The sequence below is a fragment of the Vidua chalybeata genome, chromosome 3 (assembly GCF_026979565.1).
Source record: "Vidua chalybeata isolate OUT-0048 chromosome 3, bVidCha1 merged haplotype, whole genome shotgun sequence".
Taxonomy (NCBI): Eukaryota; Metazoa; Chordata; class Aves; order Passeriformes; family Viduidae; genus Vidua; species Vidua chalybeata.
The window spans coordinates 37,687,045-37,707,775 of record NC_071532.1 but is presented as its reverse complement, the minus strand read 5'-3'; the positions used below and the strand labels follow the sequence as shown (position 1 = coordinate 37,707,775).

Below are 20,731 nucleotides of genomic sequence, written 5' to 3'. Positions count from 1 at the left end.
CAAACACCTGTAAGGCAAGGCTGAAAACTGCTCTAAACATACCAGGGGCAAATATCATTCCTACATGAAAAGCAACTCTAAATTATCTACTAGTTTATAAGTACAATGTGCAAAAACAGGGCAAGAGCAAATGTAACCATGGTTTAAGTGCAAGGAAATGGCCATTTTCTGGGGAAACTAAAAGGAAAGAGAGAAAGGGAACTTGTTGGAGCAAGTATTGGCATTTTAATCAGCACTACTGCTCTTGGTAAGGATCAACAATCTCATCAAGGCACATAGGAGCCCAAAGCAGCAGTGTCTCACTTCTGCTCTGGCAAAGAGCTTGGCACCAGTACTTTATCCTGCTGAAGCACTTCATTCTTGGCAGCAGCAGCTGGACCCTTTCCTCTGACAACCCTCCAGGGAAACTCAGGGAGCTGTTTAGGAACAAGTGTGGGCTCCTAAGGTAATACTCCCAAACCCTCCTGCTCTTTAAAGCCACTGCAATGCTAAATTCTGGGGCCAAGATCCAAGGACTTGTTTGGCACTTGGGTTCACTGAGAAAGTAGTTTCTTCTGTGTGTTAATGATGAAGAAAGAGGAGCATGGTCCCCCACAGATCCAATCAATCACCCACAGAAATCAACTTGAGACACCTCTGTGTGTTAAAAGCCAGCACTGTCTGTTTGTTTCTTACCTGTAACCTTTCCACACCTAAAAGCCAACTGCTGAAGAGCCAACTGCCTTTCAGGTTATATTTTTGACCACAACAGTGTCACTAATTCAGATTTCTGACTGTAAGCAAAGCTTCTGACTAAATGTAAGACACACTTGCTGCTGTCATCAAGGGGGTGGCGAGGGGAGAAGTGTCCTTTTGCTCTGCAGATAAGGACCTGCTTTGCCTCTTCCTGGTTTTCAACTACAACACAGGGACTGTAGTAGGTGACAACGGGGAGCAGGCAGTGCTGCAAAGTTCAGCACCAAGTGACCCCCAAGGGACTGTGTGTGACCAACTCTTTTCCAGCTCCTCCAGCCCAGAGGGAGGGACCTTTAGAAGGGGAATGGACGAAATCCAACTGACCTTTGCAGGAGCCAAGAGCTCCCTGTCTTGTAGTCCTGCACTGCTGGAACAGTGGGGATGTGCCTATGGAGTCCCTCAGGTCACTTACCACTTCAGGTCTTAGAGAAAGATAAATGCTAAAACTATGATAGACCAAAATGCTTTAGATATTTTCCAACTTTTTTTTTTTAAATATTGTCAGGTTATACAATGACATGTCACACTGACAGCTGATGACCTTTATGTATAAATGTATCACTTCCACTTAGATGTAGTTCAGAAAACATGTGAAGAGGAAGGCAAGAGGAATTGTTCCCCTAGTGCCACATTCAGTCCTAAATAAGGCAAGGGGGTGTGTGGGTCTTACCAGGAGAGGTGGGCTTTGAACCCAGCATTTCCAGGAAGCCAGGAATAGTCTGGCAGTGGGAGTGAGAGATTGTAACACAAGCTCCATGAGTGCCTACTATGGTACAGGAAACCTTGAGATGGGCATATACGACCAGCAGTATTTAAGCACAGATTCTGGGAAATGGACTGAAACAGACATTATCATTTCTTCTGTTCAACCAGTCAGTGTCTGGTCCAGTGAACAGCTGGGAACACCATCTTGATGCTTTTAGTGCTAGAACAGACATTTACTTAGTGGAATTGTGAATATCTTGGATGTATTCAGTTTGTGCCTGACATGCTTTGCTTCAACTGCAGCACTTTCAAATACCATCCCTATTACTCTGCCTACAAGTAACTCTGAAATAATTCTTGATTTGGAGTTACAGAGAGTTTAACTCTCTTCATAAAATAACATGTAAAAATCATTATCAAATGTGACCCTTTTTGACACATTCAAAAACCTAAATGCTCTCACATCAAGATATTTCAACCTTGTATGTGCCATTAGTGAAAACCCCCAGGGTTCTCAGAGAGTCTTGTGTGTTTCACAGAGTTATAGCCATCAACAATTTTATTTTTTAGTGTAGGAATGCACCAGTGCACATCTGAAAGTGCAGATCGGCTTTGGGGGCAAAAAGGATGCATTGCCATTCCCACAAAAGCCTTTACTGGCCCTCAATCAGCAGTATTTTTTCCCTGATGCTGTAGTGCCTGTTTTCCCCAAGCAGAGAGCATCAATTTGACTGAGGGAATCAAGCAGAAAACACGACATTTGTAAAGACATTTTAAGAGCTACCATTGCCACATTACAATTTGGCCTCCTGCAGGCCACCGTCTGTGCAGCAGAGGTTGATTGCCTAAATAGATTCATTTATTTTAAAGGCAGCCACCTTCCCACTTATACTTCCCACTCTCCATAAAATAGACTGTGATACTACTTATCTATTACCAACACCTCTGGCACAGCCATTTAGAATTATTCCTCATTTATCCCCACTGCTATCTGTATTTTAGATCAAATATTCTATCACCTGCTGTTATTTTGGTTAATTAAAATGACCTTGAGAAAGCAGACCAGCCACAAATACTTAATGCTACCCTGCTGATCCCCGAGTAAGTGGAGTAACTGATCTATCAAAAGCAGATACCAACTTCATTAACATCAACTTCCAACAGTAGCACCTGAAATTCTATAACAGCTTCCAGCACTGTTTCTCAACTATTATTACTTCTAAGATTAATATTTATTATTATTATTATTATTTCCCAGCTTGGGTTTACAGACTTAATACTGTTAAGTTTATACCCATAAAACCCACTTTAATCTCAAGGGCTTTGATGCCACTCCTTAAAAACTTGTGGAGTTCAGAGAAGCATTTCTGATTTAAATTATATTTGAGTAGCTATTGGTATTTTTACAGTAAATATTGAAACTACTGCCACAGACTGCCTGCTCACCCCTCTCACCGCTTCTTGGCAGTTTTCTTCCCTCCTGGAACTTCACTGATAGGCACAGGGCTGACAGGTGGGAGAGGTTAAGCTCAGCAGGCTCCAGTAGAAAGAGTTAAATGGCTTCAGCTGGACTCTGTGAGATCTCCATGAGATCACAGCAAACCAGAACAACATCATAATATTTGCAAAGAGAAACCTGTGGCAATTATGTCAGCAATGGGATTGTTGGTTCTAAAGCAAATAATTTATCCTCAAATTCAGTGGGAAAACCTGGAAACTTTGCAGGGACTATTCATCACAAGTCAGAGCACACTCAAATTATTCCCAAAAAGACATTCCCAAACTCCAAAGGGCTACATCAAGAAATAAGATTTGTGAGCAGTTGTACTTGCAGTAGAAGCCCTGATCCTATGGCAGGCCATTTGGGAGGAGTGGTTTGATTAAAATATTAGTGATTTGGGCATTGAAGCAAAAAAAAAATTAAAGATGAGATTGATTTTCCTGCCGGTGTGCTCTAGTAACAAATTGAAAATTAGATGTCCTTTAATTACCTAAGAAATGCTCTAAAATTATCTTTTGTCTGGAAAATCCTTTTGGAAATAGACTCTATGCACAATAATTGCTATTGATAAACATTTTCACCTCAGAACTATGTTCAGGACTGGATGTGCACAATCTAATCAAATCTGGAATAATTGTTTAGAAAGAAACTTTCCACACAAACTATTTTGCTTTTGCTCTCTGAAAATTGACTTGGTTAATTAATCATGAGGCTTTTAACAAGTATTTCTACGTCTCCAAGGGCAGGGCAGAGACTGAATATGGCAGCATAGAAGTCTGCCCAAAAAGGCTGAGCTATTCAGCAAGGTATCAAGCAAGCAGGAAGGCTCAGTTTCTAGGGGCTATTTCACTGAATTTGAACAATAATAGAACTATTTCAGAACATTCCCAAGGGACCATGTACCCCTTGGACTATATACAAAGAAAAACTAACAGGATAAAACAAAAAACACAGATAGAGGCGGACATGTATCAGCACCAGGGGAAAGTGAGTATTTGTACCTCAAGATGTTTATTTGTCACCAATCTTTCTCTGGGAGTCAAAGAAAAACAAAAGTCTGATGTATTCACTGTAGACTGGGGGCTTCCAATATTTCCTTACATATGGAAAGCACTGAGAAAACCTGGAAGTGAGGGATAAAGAGCACACCACCAGCAATGGGGGAGCAGGAGACAGGCCTGCTATGAAAAAATTATCAAAACGAACTGCCCAGCTCCCACAGAATGTGTTTCTCTTGGCGTCTCCTCATTGGAAGAAATGCAGGGAGGAGCTGAAGCACCTCTTGAACCAGTGTGAGTGAGAAAGGCTCCTGTGGGGCAAGGCAAAAGGGAAGCTGGGAGGTGATGCAGAAAGGAGAACGTGCTTGGGCTGGTGAGCCAAGAGCAGCTCTGGAAGCAGCTCTGTGATGGGAGAAAGGCCAGAGGAGAGGAGCCATGAGATGCTGGGATGGCTTTTGGGATTATCCCCCTCACCCAACCCTGTTTGCTGTTAGTTCAAGTCAGGTAGAGCAAACAATGAAGAGACATTTCCTGTAGGGAAACCCCTCTGTGGCATTGCCCCTCCTATGTGCTGTGGGCAGCAGGAGCTAGGTGAGAACAGCACAGCGATTTCATAATGAAACCTTTCTGTCACTCACTGGCACGTGTGAGCTAAAAACACCCAGCCCCTCCAACTTGGTGTCTGACAGCTCCAGGATGCAGGATGTGCCTAGAATAGCAGCCTGTCTGCTCTGTGCATATGCTCATTTTTATAATGATCCCTCGTTTTATTCCCTCTCCCCAGCAGGAAGCAGGACTTTATGAACGGGGTCACAAAACGCCATTGATGAGCTGCAATGAAGGCTGAGGGCAAACAAACCGTGGGGTGAAACAAGCAGGTAACAGGTCATGCACATTTTTATGCAGTTTGAAATATTATCAAGAATTTGCCCTTTGAGCCAGAGAGGTCTCAGGCAGGTGGCAGGAGCACTCTGTGCTGTGGGTATTCTCAGCTCAGTCAGAGAGAAGGAGAAAGGTTTTCTAAGAGCAAGAGCCTGGAAAACAGTTGGGAAAGAATGTAAATAATTCTCTAATCTATCTTGTTATTCACATTGTTTATAGATATGTTCTGCTACTGTGTGTCATTCACTGTGCACCAATGGTGTGAGATGTTTTACTCTAAGACAAATGAAATTAGTCCGCACAATGTTCTCTATATATAGAGTGGTACATTTGAAATAAAGGGAGAGTTCATTTTCTTAGCCTTCTGATCTGGAGTTCTCTGTTCTCGTCCTGCTCAACAGTGTCACTGTGCCATCACTGCCTTCACACCCCCTCCAAGATGGAACTTTTTTCCTTGAAGGAAATCAAGTAATAACAAGTAGGAAGAATGATTGTAACATGAGGAAGAAAAACAGCAGGAGCAAATCTTGGGCTTTCCTATTTCTGTGTTATATAGAGATGAAGCTTTTGTTAGCTGGGGATTCTGGTTCCAAAAAATGAAACATCACTGCCCCCTTCTGTAATCCAAGCCAGCTCCATCCTACCAAAAATGTGAGTGAGGCACTGCGTAGTTACATGCCAGCTGACAGTGACATAGTGGACTTGCCCAAAATATTAAACAAAAAAAAATATTAGTTAACATTTCAGTAATTACTTCCATGTCTGTATCATTCTTCAAGAGCCTGGTAAAAATCTAGCCCCAAAGAGAAGAAATATTGAATAAATCCACTGGAATTTATTGATTCAACAGTCTGTGTAGAGACAGAATCATGTTCACTTCTCAATTTATTAAAAAGCTGTCAGAAATTTCCAGCATTCATTGAACTGTCATCTGGGCCTCTTGTCTAAAATGAACTAATTTTTCCCCACAGTTTTACAAGAAATTATGTATAAAGTTGATGTTAAATTGCCCTATGCTCCAGGGAAAGTGGGAACTCAGTGCCTGGATAACATTTCCAGAAGGAACCTGGAGATGCTCACCCACACTGACTGCAAACGTTACCCTTGCCAGCCTGTGATTTAGCCTCCCTCTCTGCAATGCTCAGAATTCCAGTGTGTACTAAATCTGCCCTTGCTCAACCACCAGCAATTTCCTCACTCTGCCCACAATACCAAGTCCTGCACCCAAACTTTCCAATTTCCCAGAACCTTTCCTATGACCTTTTCCATACAGAAACACCTCTGGGCACCCACTCCTGCTTTAAGCCTCCTCTTTTAAGTATTTTTTCAGCTACAACCAGCACACTCTCAAGGCTCTCATCTCCTGAAAGCCAAAAAACCAAAACTGAGCTCACCAAACTGAACACTCCCTCATGCAAGTTTAAAATAGACTTGAAAACTAAAAATATTTTATTTATTGAAAGCTTGCAGCAGCCTTTAACTGCGTAGGCTGAAACTCGAGATCGTGGATGTTCCTGCAGGGCCAAGGCTGATTATTTCTTGGGGAGAAATCTGACCTGCTGGTAGGTTTGAAAAGATTTTACACATCTTTTTCCTTACAATGGAAAGCTTACCTTCTCTCCTATGCTGCTGGAAAGGACATGTAATACAAAATCATTCAGAGAATAGGTAGAATATGAAAGGGCAAGAGAAAGTAAACTTCATGTGCCCACAGCTGACCAGAAAGTAGAAAGAGCTCCTCCTCTACTCATGATTAGCCCTGTGGGAAAACATGCAAACCAGCATCCTGTTGAATTCTACAAAGATGCAGACATCCTGTAGAACAGGGCAAGTTTCTAATTCTGCTGACTTGCCCTTTCCAGGCAGAGCATTCTTTATAGTGCTGCAGTGCAGTGAAGAGAAATCCCTATTGATGTTTATGAATTGCTAAGCCAAGACAGCAAAACCATCTGAATTATGAGGTTCTTATACACAAAAATACAAGGAGTTATAGATTTCTTTTGCCACATTAAACAAACACACCAGGACTACAAGAGTCCCTGTTAAGAGCCATTCTTCATCCAGCCCTGTGAGCCAGAGCTGATTTATGCTGCAGGGAAGATAAACATTTAGGTCTGTTTTGAAAGCTGAGCCAGGGCCCTTGCACTTTAATTGCTTTGAACTGCCCTATGATTTTTTTTTTCATTTCAGTCCACAACAGTGACAAGGAGAGGCACTGAGAGTATAACAGAAATATAATTATCTTAGTGTCAGCTTGATTCAGTGGGGTGTGAGTAGCTCTGTTTCAGTCATTACTGCTGGCAAGGCCAGGGATACTGTAATTTTTACATAAACAACTGTAGTCTGCTTCTGGAAATGCTGCCAACCAAGTGTGTGCACCTCAGAACAGCAGCACTGGGGAAGGGATCAGTAGGCTGAGTGCTGCACTGGAACTAGGGACAAAAGCAAAATATGAGAGAAATAAAGGTGAAGCAAAGAAAAGGAAAACTGGGGCAGGAGTGGAGTGTGCACAAGGCATGAATGGCTGCACGCGGTGCCTGCAATGCCAGGCAATGGATGATGATAAGAGCTCTTTCCATCCCTACATAAGGTGGTGGGGAATAGTTAATAATGCTGCTATCAGCTGATGAAGAGCCACAGAGAGTCCTTTTCTCCCCTTACAAAACCACAGACCACAGCAAAGGAGCACACATGGATGCACACAGGCCCACTGACACATGAAGCTGTGTCCACACAGAGGAATCCACTAAACTCACTCCAACACTCAGAAAACAAAAAAAACATCCAGCACTGCAAGGCTCTCTACAAACCTGTTAAAACAAAACAAAACAAAACAAAACAAAACAAAACAAAACAAAACAAAACAAACCCCCCCCAAAAAAACCAAAACAAAAAACAAACAAACAAACAAAAACAAAAAACCCCACCAACCTATCTGTAATGCTGAGAAAGCATTTGGTATTTAGACACCGAGTGTAAATTTGTGAAGGTGGTCTGCATGGACTGACTGGGTGACTGCCATTAAAATCTGCACTGGTTCTTGGCCACATTCCTGCTCGCTCTGACTTTGACAACACACTCCTGAAGTCATTTTTCCTGGCTGTTTGCAAAACACTACAAGGTGAGGACTACATCATGATGCAGTTTTCTCTGCAACCAGTGCTGCAGCAGGCAGCTGCTCCCAGGCACTGCTTCGTTTAGGGCTCAGTCTGTAACTGATGGGAAGTGATTTTAGCACCTGACAGTCCTCCAGTACAATCCAGCAGCAGCCTTGTGGTGTGTTTCCCCCATCTTTTTATTAAAGAGTCTCAAAAATTATTCCCTGTGTTCCACATTGTATCATTAGGGACCAGCAAGGGCTGGGCAACTTTCCTGCTGTGCAAAAATACAATCCCAGTAAAGTCAACTACTCCATCTGGGCAAGTACTGTGGCTCAGGTGGGTTCCAGCAAGGACTGACTTTTGCAATCCAAGAATGCCACCATTCCATGGCTCCCTGAGCAGTCAGGGTGTCCATGTGCTGACACAATGCCTTGTCAAATATTAAAATTTTGATATGTGCAGGCCAAACTCATTTCTAGGTGAAGCAAACCTCATATTTTTGATTTGAAACCCAGATAGTTTCACATCACTATTTAAAAAAAGAGTAACCTTGGTTTTATTTTAGTCTGAAACACAAATAAATCTGGAAATCATGAAAGCTGCTGCAAAGTAGAATTGTTATTTCTTCTGCCAACTATGATATCAAAGACAGGCAGCCATGGATCATGGATCACTGAGTAGTTTTCACTTCTCCCATAAATCCTTATTACACTGATCTTCTCACAAATATTGACTCTGATTCAGGAATGCACTTAAATACGTTCTTTTGAAGTCAGCATCACAGAGCTGAACTCCTCTGTAGAGGCAGGAGCAGTGGGCTGGGGAGGTGTGAAGGGCAGGCACCGGGGCTTTGTCAGCTCCATGAGCTCATTTCCCCTCCCGGAGGATTATGAAGAAAGGGCAGCTCAGGAATCCCCAGATTTAACAGCACTCACTGCCCTTCTTTTCCTGCACAGGATTGATGTTTCAATGGTTTCAAAGCATTTGGCTCAGGATTCCTGCTCTCAGCTGCTTTATAATGTTCTGACATCTGAGCAAATGATTATTTTCCTGATTCAAGGGCCTTTGCTTCACACCATACATTGCAATGTGAACTTCTCGTGTCTGTGCACATCCCTCAGGACTGATTCTGATTTCAAAGCTGCCTTGGTGTGCCCTGGCTCTGCCAAGTGTGAGCCACAAATACTCTTTCACAGACAGCCTATGCCAAATTCCACTCCTGAGCTTCAAATGGAGAATGGATGAAAAAGAATTTTTTACCTGGAATAATTAGGACAGACACTGTTTCCATTAAAGTTCTACCCTTTGTAGAGAAGGATGTTTGGGTTTTTGGATCAGCAGATCTTCACAAAATGATGCTGGTTGTTTTGACATAAAGTCACACTGCCCATGTGAAGGTATTTTTATTTCTAAAATTCACAATGAAATCCCTGAAATTCATCTATTCATATTTTCCTTCCTTGGAAGCTTCTGGGCATGCTAAGTGCGGTAATTTCTTTCTTGGAAGAAGTTCCCATCCCCTAGATCCCAGAGAAAGGGTTGCCACCACAGCAGAACAGCAGGAGGTGGCACTGCTCTATGAAGAGGGAGAAATTAAATACAGATACAGACTTTTGGAGATGGGGGAGGTTTGATGCTCACTGTCAGCAACTGTTAAAATTCTTGCCATGAACTGTGTCAGGAACACTGACAGTTTTGGTGTATAATTCCCACCATTCAGGCCAACTTGCAGCTAAATCATTTAAGCTTTCTAAATATAGCCCAACTCAAGATACAAGCAGGATTTAAATATTTTTGCTGGGTTCCTTTATGCATTCTTTGCATTGTGCTAAATAGGGCAGGGATAAGAAATGGAACAAAAGAAAAGATTGGTTTTTATTTCACTAAAGACTTCAAAGGCAGTGAATGTGTTGTGTCTAGAAAAAAAAGTACAAATACACTCTCAAATGGAAGAAACTGGATAAACAGAAGTTGTCATCAAGAAATGTTGATAGAAAATGATGTAGCCTAGGCTGCAACACCTGTTTTTTAAAGAAAGCATCACATTCAATGCTTTCAATACTCAAAATCAATTCTCAGGGAGGGGGTTGTTTGTGTTTCCTCTGCCATTCTTCTGTAAAACCCCACTGCTAATCAGAGATTTCCAGAAAGTCCAGGAAAATCTTGTAAAAATGACTGATCATAAAAATCGAAGACAAATGTTTCACAAGTTCATCTTTCCTTTTTTTCCCACAGACTGCAGGACAGATGGATTTTCTGAAAAGCATTAAAACACTTCATCAATAGCTATCAAATCATTCCTACTGAAATAATTTGTAAATTGGCTTCCAAAATCATAGGTCAAGACTAAGCAGAGCCCAAGCAAATGAGCAGGCAACCAGCAGAGCATCTCCTACAATCCCAGCCACTCAAGAACCCTTTCTCCCCTTGCCTCATCTGCCCCTCTCAAGAGCAGGGGCTATTGCTACCCTGGCCTCATTTTTGTCTTCTCAAGTCCTGCATGAAGTAGAAAATACTGAAATGTTCTCAAAATGCCAAATATCTGGTGGTTTTTTTGTTTTTTTTGTTTTTTTTTTTTTTTTTTTTTTTTTTTTTTTTTGGTTTTTTTTTTGTTTTTTTTTTTGTTTTTTTTTTTGTTTTTTGTTTTTTTTTTTTTTTTTTTATTTTTTAAAGAGTAAGTTAATGGGACTAGAGCATTGCAGTGTGTCACTTGATTATAAAATAAACCCAGCCATGAGCAGGAGGTTTTCTGAGGGCTTTCTGCTTGTGCTCACTTGAGCAAACTGAGCACTCCCTGTTGGAGCCAGAAATCCAGGGGCAATTTGGACCTTTTCCATGGAGCTGCCTCTATCCTTTTGCACTGCTGAACTCAAACCCTGCACGAATGCCTGAGTCCCTTCAGCTGCCTCTGCTGGCCTGTGCTGCCACTGAAAAGCCAAGAGAGGCCAGATCTCCCCTGGCAGTTTTCACTTGACTGCAATTAGACAATTTTCAGTGCTGGGTGGGCAGTGGCCAAGCAGCTGCTGGGTAAACAGCCTTGGGGACTGACAATAGAACCTCTGTTAGTCTTGGAAAACACATATTGGAAAAAACCCCAAATAATGGTTCTGAATCACAGTCATTTCTACTGCCTGCCCTCAACAGAGACATGATCTCTTTATTTTGTTCCTTTCCTTCAAAATTGCAGCAAGGGAACCCCTTATGTTGAAAAGTGATTTGAAAGTCTCTGTAAAGAATCCAAATCCAGTGCACCTTTCAAGATGGGAAAGTTCTCTCAGAGTCCAAGAGGAAAAGTTGGAGGAAAGGTTTTAAAAATCATTAAACCCTGAAAACTTCTGAAACATCTTTTTTTTATATCAACTGGTATCTTGAAAGCCCAGAACCAAAGAAGGAGTTGTGCTGGCCAGAAGTGAAGACAGAATCCTAATATTGCCTCAAATATTCACACAGAGCTGCACAGACATTGGCTTTGTTTTAAAGGCTGCAGAGCACAAACAACATTTTCTGTAGGAAACTCCTCATCATTTGGATGCACTTCTGATAAATGGGTGGCCAAAGCTCCATGATTACTCTGTAAAAGATATATTTGTGAAAAGGAGTGGATTTGTGCACTCTGTAAAAATATAGGCTTAAAATACAGAACTGCAAAACCTGATTCCAGAGCACTGCTAAAACCATGGAAAACAGAGTCCTCTAGTGGCTTCCGCTTGCCGTAACAGTAAAAGCAGTCAACAATTTAGGGGAGAAAGTGCATGGTCTGAAACGTGACCTCACAAGAAATAAATTTTAGTCCAAAGCTAATAATAAGCAGAGAAAATTTCCCCCATGAACGTCCATGAAATATATCAGACTTTGGAAAAGATCACAGGAAGATAGACATAGAAACAAGTGGAAAAAACAATCTATGTACATTTCCCAAGAAAACAAGGGGAGGATAAGGAAGCTTTGCCAAAGTACCTATTAAAGGAGCTAATGAAAACACGGCAAGAGAGTGAGGGAGAAATGGGATATCGGGGAAGGTAAACACTACATAGGACACAGGGGTGCTGGCAGGGAGGCCTGCTTGCTGCCCACACCAAGTTCACAAGATGACACCTCTTCACACAAAAAAAATAATGTAAAGAATTTGACACAGTAGACAGGTGAAATAGCCATGCACATGTTGCTGAAATAGGTATGTATGTGTTGGTGCCAGTTTTTAGCTGTTTTTATTAAAACCAAGAATTCACCTTTGTGTAAAAAAAAAAAAAAAAATTAAACTGCATGTTCATGCATTAATTTTGTAGGAATCCTGAATAATAGCTCATGACTGCAATAAATTATTAAAATGAAGTTTTTTAAAGTAACCATCTCTTTCTCTGAAGATATTAAAATAGTGGCATCAATAACAAGCAAATGGCAAGACAGCATTCCTAAATTACACAATGAATTTTCTGACATCTGCTCCATGCACTGCCAGATCTTAAGCAATCCCTTGGCCAAGGTACAAAACCAGCCCTAAAAATCTGGCCAGCAGCAGTTTCTGAGGAAGGTCTGTGTGGTCCTCGTACCAGACAGTTCCCAGCACTGTCTTTAAAAACTTATCTCAGAGAAGCACTTGGAAAAATCTGCCCTCCCTTTAAAGAAGAACCTCATCAGTCAGAGCTGTGGGGTCATCTATCAGGACCATCAGCATCCCCCACTCCAGCATCTCCAGCTCCACCTCTGCAGAGTTAGAGCATGAAAAGGTGAGTTTCACGTGCAAAAATTCCAGGGTCAAACCTCACCTGGCTCTGTTTGCAGATGTATCTTCAAACCTTTACCCCTACATCTGATTTTTCCTCTCGGTGCTGGCCTGGCTTTTATCAGCTTTACTACTTGTAGTTCACATTCCTACCACAAAAGTGTTACTTAACTTTCATACAGACATAAAATAAAGTTTGAAAAGATCCAATTTTTCATCCAGCAGGGGAAATGATTCCCTTTGAACAGGCTGTCAGCCTCAAACAGGGTTTGGTGCAGAGTGCTCAAACCAGCATTTTGTTTTGTATTTTTTGTATTAAAATACAAGTCCTCCGGGCTTCACCCGGGTGCCCAGCCTCTGGGGGAAAACCCTCAGAGGACTGGTCCGCGGGGAGGATGTGGCGGGACCCGGATAGCTCCACCGTAAGGACGAGAGGGCTCCGAAGTGGCTTTATTCCTAGAGGCTTTATTTCAGGAGCGTCGCAGGAACAGGAGGGTGAAACGAGGGGCACAAACTCTCCAGAAGGGAGCGCACTCCGGGAGCCCCGAGGAAAGGCGGGGCTGGGTATTAGGGGCAAAGGAGTGGGTGTGGTTAGGGTACAAAACAGCCAACGGGCAACGGGTAAAGGGGGGAGACAGAGTGGGGTGACATACAGAGAACTAATCGGGGTACAGAGGAGGAGTGGTATTCTAACAGGAGCCAATGGGGGTAACAGAATAACTGAACTTTCTGGAACTGGGGAGTATGCTAAACATTGATGGACAGCTCTTCTGGGGTGGAGAGCAGCAGGTGATTGGCAACCTTTTTCTAAACTGTTGCTGCCTCCCAAGGGAGAGCAGGAACCCCTCCCACATATTTTGACATGTGCTTCCAAAACATCAAAAGTTGCTGTGCCTGAACCAATGCAGAGCTGCAAACTCAACAAGCCTGTGGAGATACAACTTGGGAGGGAATTTCAATGTCAAGCAGGCAAATATGTGCAATAACCTGGGACAAAAAATATCAGGAAAAAGATCAACCCACCAGCTAACAAATGCAGGAATGCAAATTAATTTCCATAAGGGCTGTTTTAGCAGTAGATGTGACCACCCCAGTATCAAACATAAGCTCCTTTTCCTCCTAAATGGGAAAGGAGTTTGAGTTTGGAAGTACAAAATTCTGAATGTTGCTGTGCTGTTAGCACCATCACCCCCACAGACTGCCTGAGGGACCCAGTAAATTGTGATTATTCCCTCAGACTCAGTAAGAGAATTATTATCTGCAATGACAGTGCTTGGTGCAGCATTGCAGAGGTGAACTCCTGCTCGTGAGGCAGGGTGTCAGAGCAGGGGGCAAAGGAGAAACTCTTTATTTACTGGTCTGCCAGGGCTACATTCAAAGAACAGGAGATGCCTTTTATGCCCTCTGAGTTCAGTAGAAATGATGGAGATGACAGAATGATTGAGGCTGTCAGGGATCTCTGGAGGTTGCCTTGTCCACCCCCTGCTCAAGCAGGGCCACCTGGAGCAGGTTACCCCAGTGACGAGTGAAGCTTACTCATGGCTGGAAAAATCACTGTAATTTCAGCAAGCACTGTTCACACTGGAAAGAAACCTCTATCAGTAACAGCCCTAATTTTTATTAATACCAACAGCTGTGCTGGACCTCAGCTTCACAAACAAAGGTGAGCAAGAAGGTAAAGATGGGACATTCTCTACAACCCTGTAGGGCCTCTGTGCTACAGTCACTCAGTAAATATGATCCAGGTGCTAGTCACATTTCTACTCACATTTCCAACAACAGGGACAGACTTTATGTTCAGTTCTGCTGTTTTCCTATGGATGAGTCACAGCACTCCTTCCAACCATTAGCACATGTTCCCATCTTCTGAGAGGAATCAGGAATGATTCCTGACAATAGGATCTTACAGCACACGGCCCTCTTGTAGTAAGGAGAAGAATGGATTTCTCATTGTGACATTGAAGTGGCATGACTGGAAATCTCAAGTGTCTTTTATTCACTGATGGCTCTAGAGATACACTCAGTGCTCCATGAAATCCAGTTGCTATTTGCATTATCCAAACATGGTTATTTTCCAGCCAAAGTTTCTACAACTTCAGCTCCTGGTTGTGTAATCGCCTGCCTAATACTGTAAGCACAGAGAAGCCTTTTTGTTCTCCCTGCAGTTCAAAGAATAACCTTTGTCTGCCCTGGTTATCTTTGCACATCCAGTCCCTGTCTCCCACAGCTCTCAGTGCAGGCAGAAGGGGGTGACATCTCTCTCAGTCCCTGCAGAAGCTGCCCCATCAGCATGGTCCCTGAAAGTCCACTGATGACCCCATGTGTTCTTCCCTATCCCATATCCTAATCATTCTGAGGAAAGCAATGAGTTCTTCCACATTCTTATGAGGTCTTCTTGTAGTCTTAATTGAGACTTAAAGTGGACATAATCCAAATGGGAGTCATAACCATAACAATTTAATTAGAATTATTAAATCCAAAGAGCCAGAAGTACTTAATTAAATAAACAGCTTGTTTTGTGAGCAGAGACATACTTCAGATCACTGCAGTCATGAAATTCTCACTGTGCAAAATTATGAGTTGCTGTTTGATAACAATCAATAGAAGAGGCCATTGAATAAACACCTTCTGACTTGTTTTCCAAACCATCATACTGGTCATAGCAGTTTGCCCGACAGATGTAAATAATGATGCAATTGTGTTTCCAGTCTTGCTGTTATTGGTCCCTGACATGACTAAACAAAAAGAGGAGGAAGGTAGTCTGTCAAACCTCGCAGGTCATTGGCACTGTAACCTTGTTCAGGGCTGGGGCTGCCAGGGCTCCTGTCCTTGTCATTTGTGTTCACAGCACAGCCTTTTGGTCTGAGGCTCGGAGAAATACATGGACACAGAGCAGATGGATGTGTCTCACTGAGACTGCACTGTTGCACAGGGCCAAGGAGGGAAAATACCTAAAATGTGGAATCATAGAATAGCTGGGAGTTGGGAGGGACCCACAAGGATCATCAAAGTCCTGTTTTGGTCCTGCTCAGAACAGCCCCAAGAATCCCACCCTCTGCCTGAGGGGGCTGTCCAGATGCTTCTTGAACCCAAGGTGTGGAAAAGAAGAGGAATAAAATATATGGAAAAATTCCATCATGCATTTACAAATTATTACTAGAGATGACAAGTTAGGAATCCAAAGCACATATTTTACATAGACAGGGCATTGCAAATCTCTTACAGGTCTCAGGCAGACTACTAGCTTTGGTTATTCCTCCCCTGAGATAAAACCTTCCACATTCACCTGCAGTAGAACCAGAACTTCCTTCCTATGGCTGGACTTAATTCTGAGCCCTTCAGTAATGTGCAGGTGACAAGGAGCCAAATGATCCATTTCCTTGGCCTGGAACATTTTCAGTGCATTTGGGATGAGGAAGCATGGTACAAGACATGGAATTTCCATCTGCTGCTCTCTGGCCCCACAACTTCCTTTCTGCCTTTACCCACGTTGTGCCTCAGCCTCCTCTGTGAGCCGGGCCGCCCCAAATGCACCCCACACACGTGTGACGTCTGTGCATATCCATAACACACACAACAGCCACACAAAGCCAAAAACCCGGGAGGAAATCTTCTGGAGCCTCCTTCCCAGCTATTCACCCTGCGAGCAGCAGATGGCATCCCTACTGCCATTCCCGTGTCCTGCTACAGAGCTCCCCCTGCTCCGCAGCTCCTGCTCACATCCAGCTCCAAAGCCTGCCCGAATCCTGCCCCTTCCCACCTCTCCTGGCCTTTTGGAGCTACCCGTCACTGCAGGGAGCTGCCAAGGAAGCTCAGCCTGCCAGGGACTCTGCTGTGGATTTTCACCCTCTTTTCCAGAGTAATGCCAGTGACTCCCTGATTTCGGTAAAATCCCTGCCCACAGCGAAAGTCTGTCTGTAAAATCCCTGTGGATGGACAGGCATTTGTGGTACTGCTGCTTTCTGGGCTGAACAAAGAGTGGGCAGAGGAAGAGCTTCACAGCCCTCTAAAAAAGGATGTTTGCAAGAATTATCCCAAGCCCAGTGATTTCAGTGCTGCAGGGCTTTGGGCTCGCTCACTTGGAATTTAACTGCATGATTTGTCAGCCCTTGCTTGGTAGGAACTTTGAACTCTGCTCTTTGGTGTCAATCTGCGTTGTTTTCTTCCTTTGAAAGAAGAAATGTGTTCTGTATGAAATGTCTTAGCCTGGTAATAATTTTTGAGTGATGTTTTCCTGCAAAGAAAACAAGCAATTGTCTGCATATCCCATCTCCAGCTCTTCATGTGCTTCTCCTTGTGCAGTCGCTTACCCAAGCACAGAATAAAAGGAGAAATAAAAGGGTTTGCTGGCACTTCATACAAATGTACAGGAGAATTCAGAAACTACACCTGATAGAGAGAAGCAAATCCACTTGCTCGGATTAGGACCCACATTTCATTATCTGCTTTGTGCCCTGCTTCTGCCAGGTGCTGACTGAGGTAAACTTTGTCCAACTCAGTTCAAATTCAGAAAGAATAAAAATAATTCAACTTTTCCCAGCAGTTTCTGTGATATTTTCCAGTGTAATTATGATCTCTATCAGGGTTTTAGACAGCAGAACAAAACTGAGGAAACTCAGTTTTAAGTTTCTGTCTGGACTGGCTGCCCTGTGTTGTAAGGCTCATGGCAAATAAAGCCTCCCTGCCATAGCATGGGAAGTTTGCTATAACCAGAAAAAAAAAATTATCCAAGAGCAACAATGTTTATTTTCCACACTCTATTAGTAGCCCAGAAACAATTCAAGCATGTTACTAGAAACCGAACCCAGCTAATTAAAAATAATGTTCCAAAGCTCCACTGATGTGTTTTGCATCTGGAGCTGGCTTCTGCAAATAAACATACACAAAATGAAGGACAAATCACAATAAATCTAAGCAGACAGGTACAAACAAATTGGTCTGTGGAAGTGACATGTCTCTCTGCTTAAATGTCTACCACAAATCCCAAGGAGATGTGGTAGGATTTAATCTAATTGGGTTTGCCACTTCCCTGCAGCTTAATGTGAGAATAACAGCAATTATATATGACTGTACTTAGCTCAGTACCAAAAATCCATTTATTAGGCTATTAGAAGCTATAGAAATCTGGGTTTTGAGATAATTTTGATATGCTGGTTAAACACTTGGCCTGCTAGCTGTTTTGTGGTTACAGTTTCCAAATTGCCACTGATGAGGTGGTGGTAGAAAAGCAGATGCAGTTAAGCACTTCAAGGGATGGCATAGAAAGGTTTTCTTCTCACTTCAGGATCCATAACGGCACCTTAGAAGTTGGCTCAGTGCTCTGCAAATCTCAAAACATTCATCAAGAGCCTGAGAAACCAAGAAGCTGCTGAGGTTCAGAAATCTGTTGATCATAAAGCAAAGCACCTTTGCACATGTGGGTCCCCACAAGAGTTGGCACAGCAGGCACAGAGATGCCAAAAGAATGATGTTTAAGGCCAGCATTATGGGGCAACAGAGGGAAGAGCCTCTAGTTTTTCAGCATTTGAGAGGGTACGATTAGCAAGAAATGTAAGAAAAGCCATTGGGCCACTCCAAAAAAATGTAGTCTTGTCACTCTCCTGCCTGTTCAGTCTGCAAGGGGAGCAGGTGACTGATAGGCTCCCTGTGGAGCTCAGCATGAGAAAGCTGCATAGCCCTGTCCTCTAAGCCTTTGTCAGCTCACACAACCATCATAAAACCCTTCTTGCCAAACAGATGTTTGCAAATGAGGCTGTAAACCTTCACAACTTCATTTTTTTTCCTAAACCACGGTGAGTACTGGAATAAAAGTGGATTTTTTTTTGATGTCTGAAAATCTTCACCTGTAGCCACAGTTCTCCAGTGCTCACCCTGTGGGAGTAAACGCCTAACAAATGGTTCCTTCAGCTCCCCCCACACTCCAGTGAGGGCCTGCAGTGGGGGAGGACTCAGGGGCTCTCTGTGACCTCTCAGATACCACTCACAAGGTATTGGGGCCATATTCAACCTGCAGATTTGTTTTCAAAACCAGCCTTACAACATGAGATGCTTACATTCAGCACCTGGAATTACGAAGGCTCGGTTTTACTCCCAACGAAGTGAGTGACCATGGAGATGTATCCATGGAGACACAGGGGCTGTGAATGTCTAACTTTCCATCCAGAAACTTCCCAGCCTAACTGTCCTAGCAGCTGAGATGTTGATCACCTTGCACAGCAGTCTGGGTTACACATAATTTTAGAGATTTCTCTTTTCCAGGGCTCAACTCTGATCCAAATGGACAACTATCAGAAATTAACACAATTCCAATGAGCTCTGCTTGAATCAGTCACCCCACTGATTACCTGCTAGAATTCAAAGAATGTTAGTTAAGGTCCCTGTCCAGCTGCTGCAAAGTACTTCTATGGGAAGTGAATAAATGTAAACCTAGTTATGGGCATTGTTTTTGGGGTAAAAGAACAGTGAACAGAAAGGATTGTTTAACAAAATCATCACCCTCATTGCTCTCATTGCAGCACCACAAACATGGGTGGCAACCTCTCTCCAAAGGTGCAGGCATCCTGAACCTGTCCGGTTTTCTGCTGCCTTCTAGCCTTAGGATTACTTTAAAAAGGTTATAATGAACACAATTACCCAGACTGATGTCTGAAATGAATGCACAGTTCAAGGGAGCAGCTTTAGGACTGGCTGTGGATTTGAAGTCCCTTTTGTCCCCGACCCCTGCCCCCACTCTTATGGGGATGGCAGTGGCATTAAGCACTGCAGTGGGGCAGGCAAGGCTATGCTCCCTAAGGAAGGTCCCTGTCTCCTCTGAAGGAAAGGCTCCAGGTGAAGTAGAAACGCTCCCAAATCAGCCCAAAGGCTGCTGAGCGCCAGGCACCACCCAGCTCTGAGGATGGGTGGGAAACACAGGAGAAAACTCCCACTCTCCTGTAAAAAAGCTGATAAAATCCTACTGGGAAACACAAGCTCTTGTTTATGCTTCTGCAGGTGAGATCTTACCTCTTGTCACCTGGCTCCCAGAGAAGCAGTGAAGAGGAACACACAAAGGTCTCTTTTATGCTACCAGCGTCCCTGGGATTCCCAGGTTCAAACACCTGAATGAGGTGGGTGCAGCTACCCTGGACAAAAATTGGTTTTGAGAATATTCACCTTGATCAGCCCAAGTCAAGGGCCAGTAAAATCCTACACATTCTGAGGAAACTCTTTAACCAAAAGTTTTGTTTTACATGCTCATATCCTTCTGTGAGTATGAGGGGGTGACCAAGCATTTCCCCCAGAAAACCTCTAAATTGTAGCTGAAATGGGGATGCACTAAAACACTTCTGACTCCTCAGAAGACACATCCTTCAGCATTACATTTAGAGACGCAGGAATTATCAGGATGGGATCTCAAATGCCTGCAGTTCATCACACCCTAGCAAATTCACTGCACCACACAACCTGATGGCACATGACAAAGTGTGACAACTGATGTGTATTGCTCAGGAGAGATTGTCGAGATGTGCTGAATATTTTCTAAACTGTTATTGCAAAACATATGTTTCCGAGGGGTAATGATACAGTGGGTCTGAATAACTCATAAAAAATATGAATGAAGTGTTCTCACCTTCATTTGACCTTTTTTACTTCTCCAGCAGACAGAGCTAAATGTGTGGCACACCAGAATGCATCTGAAGAAGAGACAGATGATAAGAAGAAGCTCTTAAGAACTGCTTATTCCACTGGCTCTATTAGTTCAGCTTGCTTGCACAGAAAGAATTTCCCTGCATGTGTGAACATGAGCACAGATCAATAAAGGGAAATATCCATGCTGATCCTTTCTTAGCCTGAACTCCTCCAAACAAGATGCACACACAGTCCAATGCCTTGTGGAAGGCTGGAGACAGGGGTTGTGCATGAGGAACCACAGAAATCATGGTGCTGTTCTCCCTGCACAGAGCATCTCCAGCACCAGCTGGGAGCATTCATTCCACCCTTGGCTGATGTCACAAAGCTGTTTGGAAGCTTTAACTCTCATTTTCCTGTCTCCTACAGCCAAGGTCTGCTTGGCTGCTCACCTTGTCAGAGATCCTAAGAGATCTTA

General features: G+C 43.1%; 1 long non-coding RNA gene across 1 annotated transcript; it reads left to right on the top strand.

Annotated features, from left to right (window-relative positions):
• The first annotated feature begins 17,966 nt into the window (after positions 1 to 17,966).
• On the top strand, positions 17,967 to 20,370 carry LOC128785642 (uncharacterized). The gene is made up of 3 exons (XR_008429957.1): positions 17,967 to 18,743; positions 19,636 to 19,751; positions 20,283 to 20,370. It is a non-coding gene; the product is annotated as an uncharacterized LOC128785642 (long non-coding RNA).
• Positions 20,371 to 20,731: the final 361 nt, after the last annotated feature.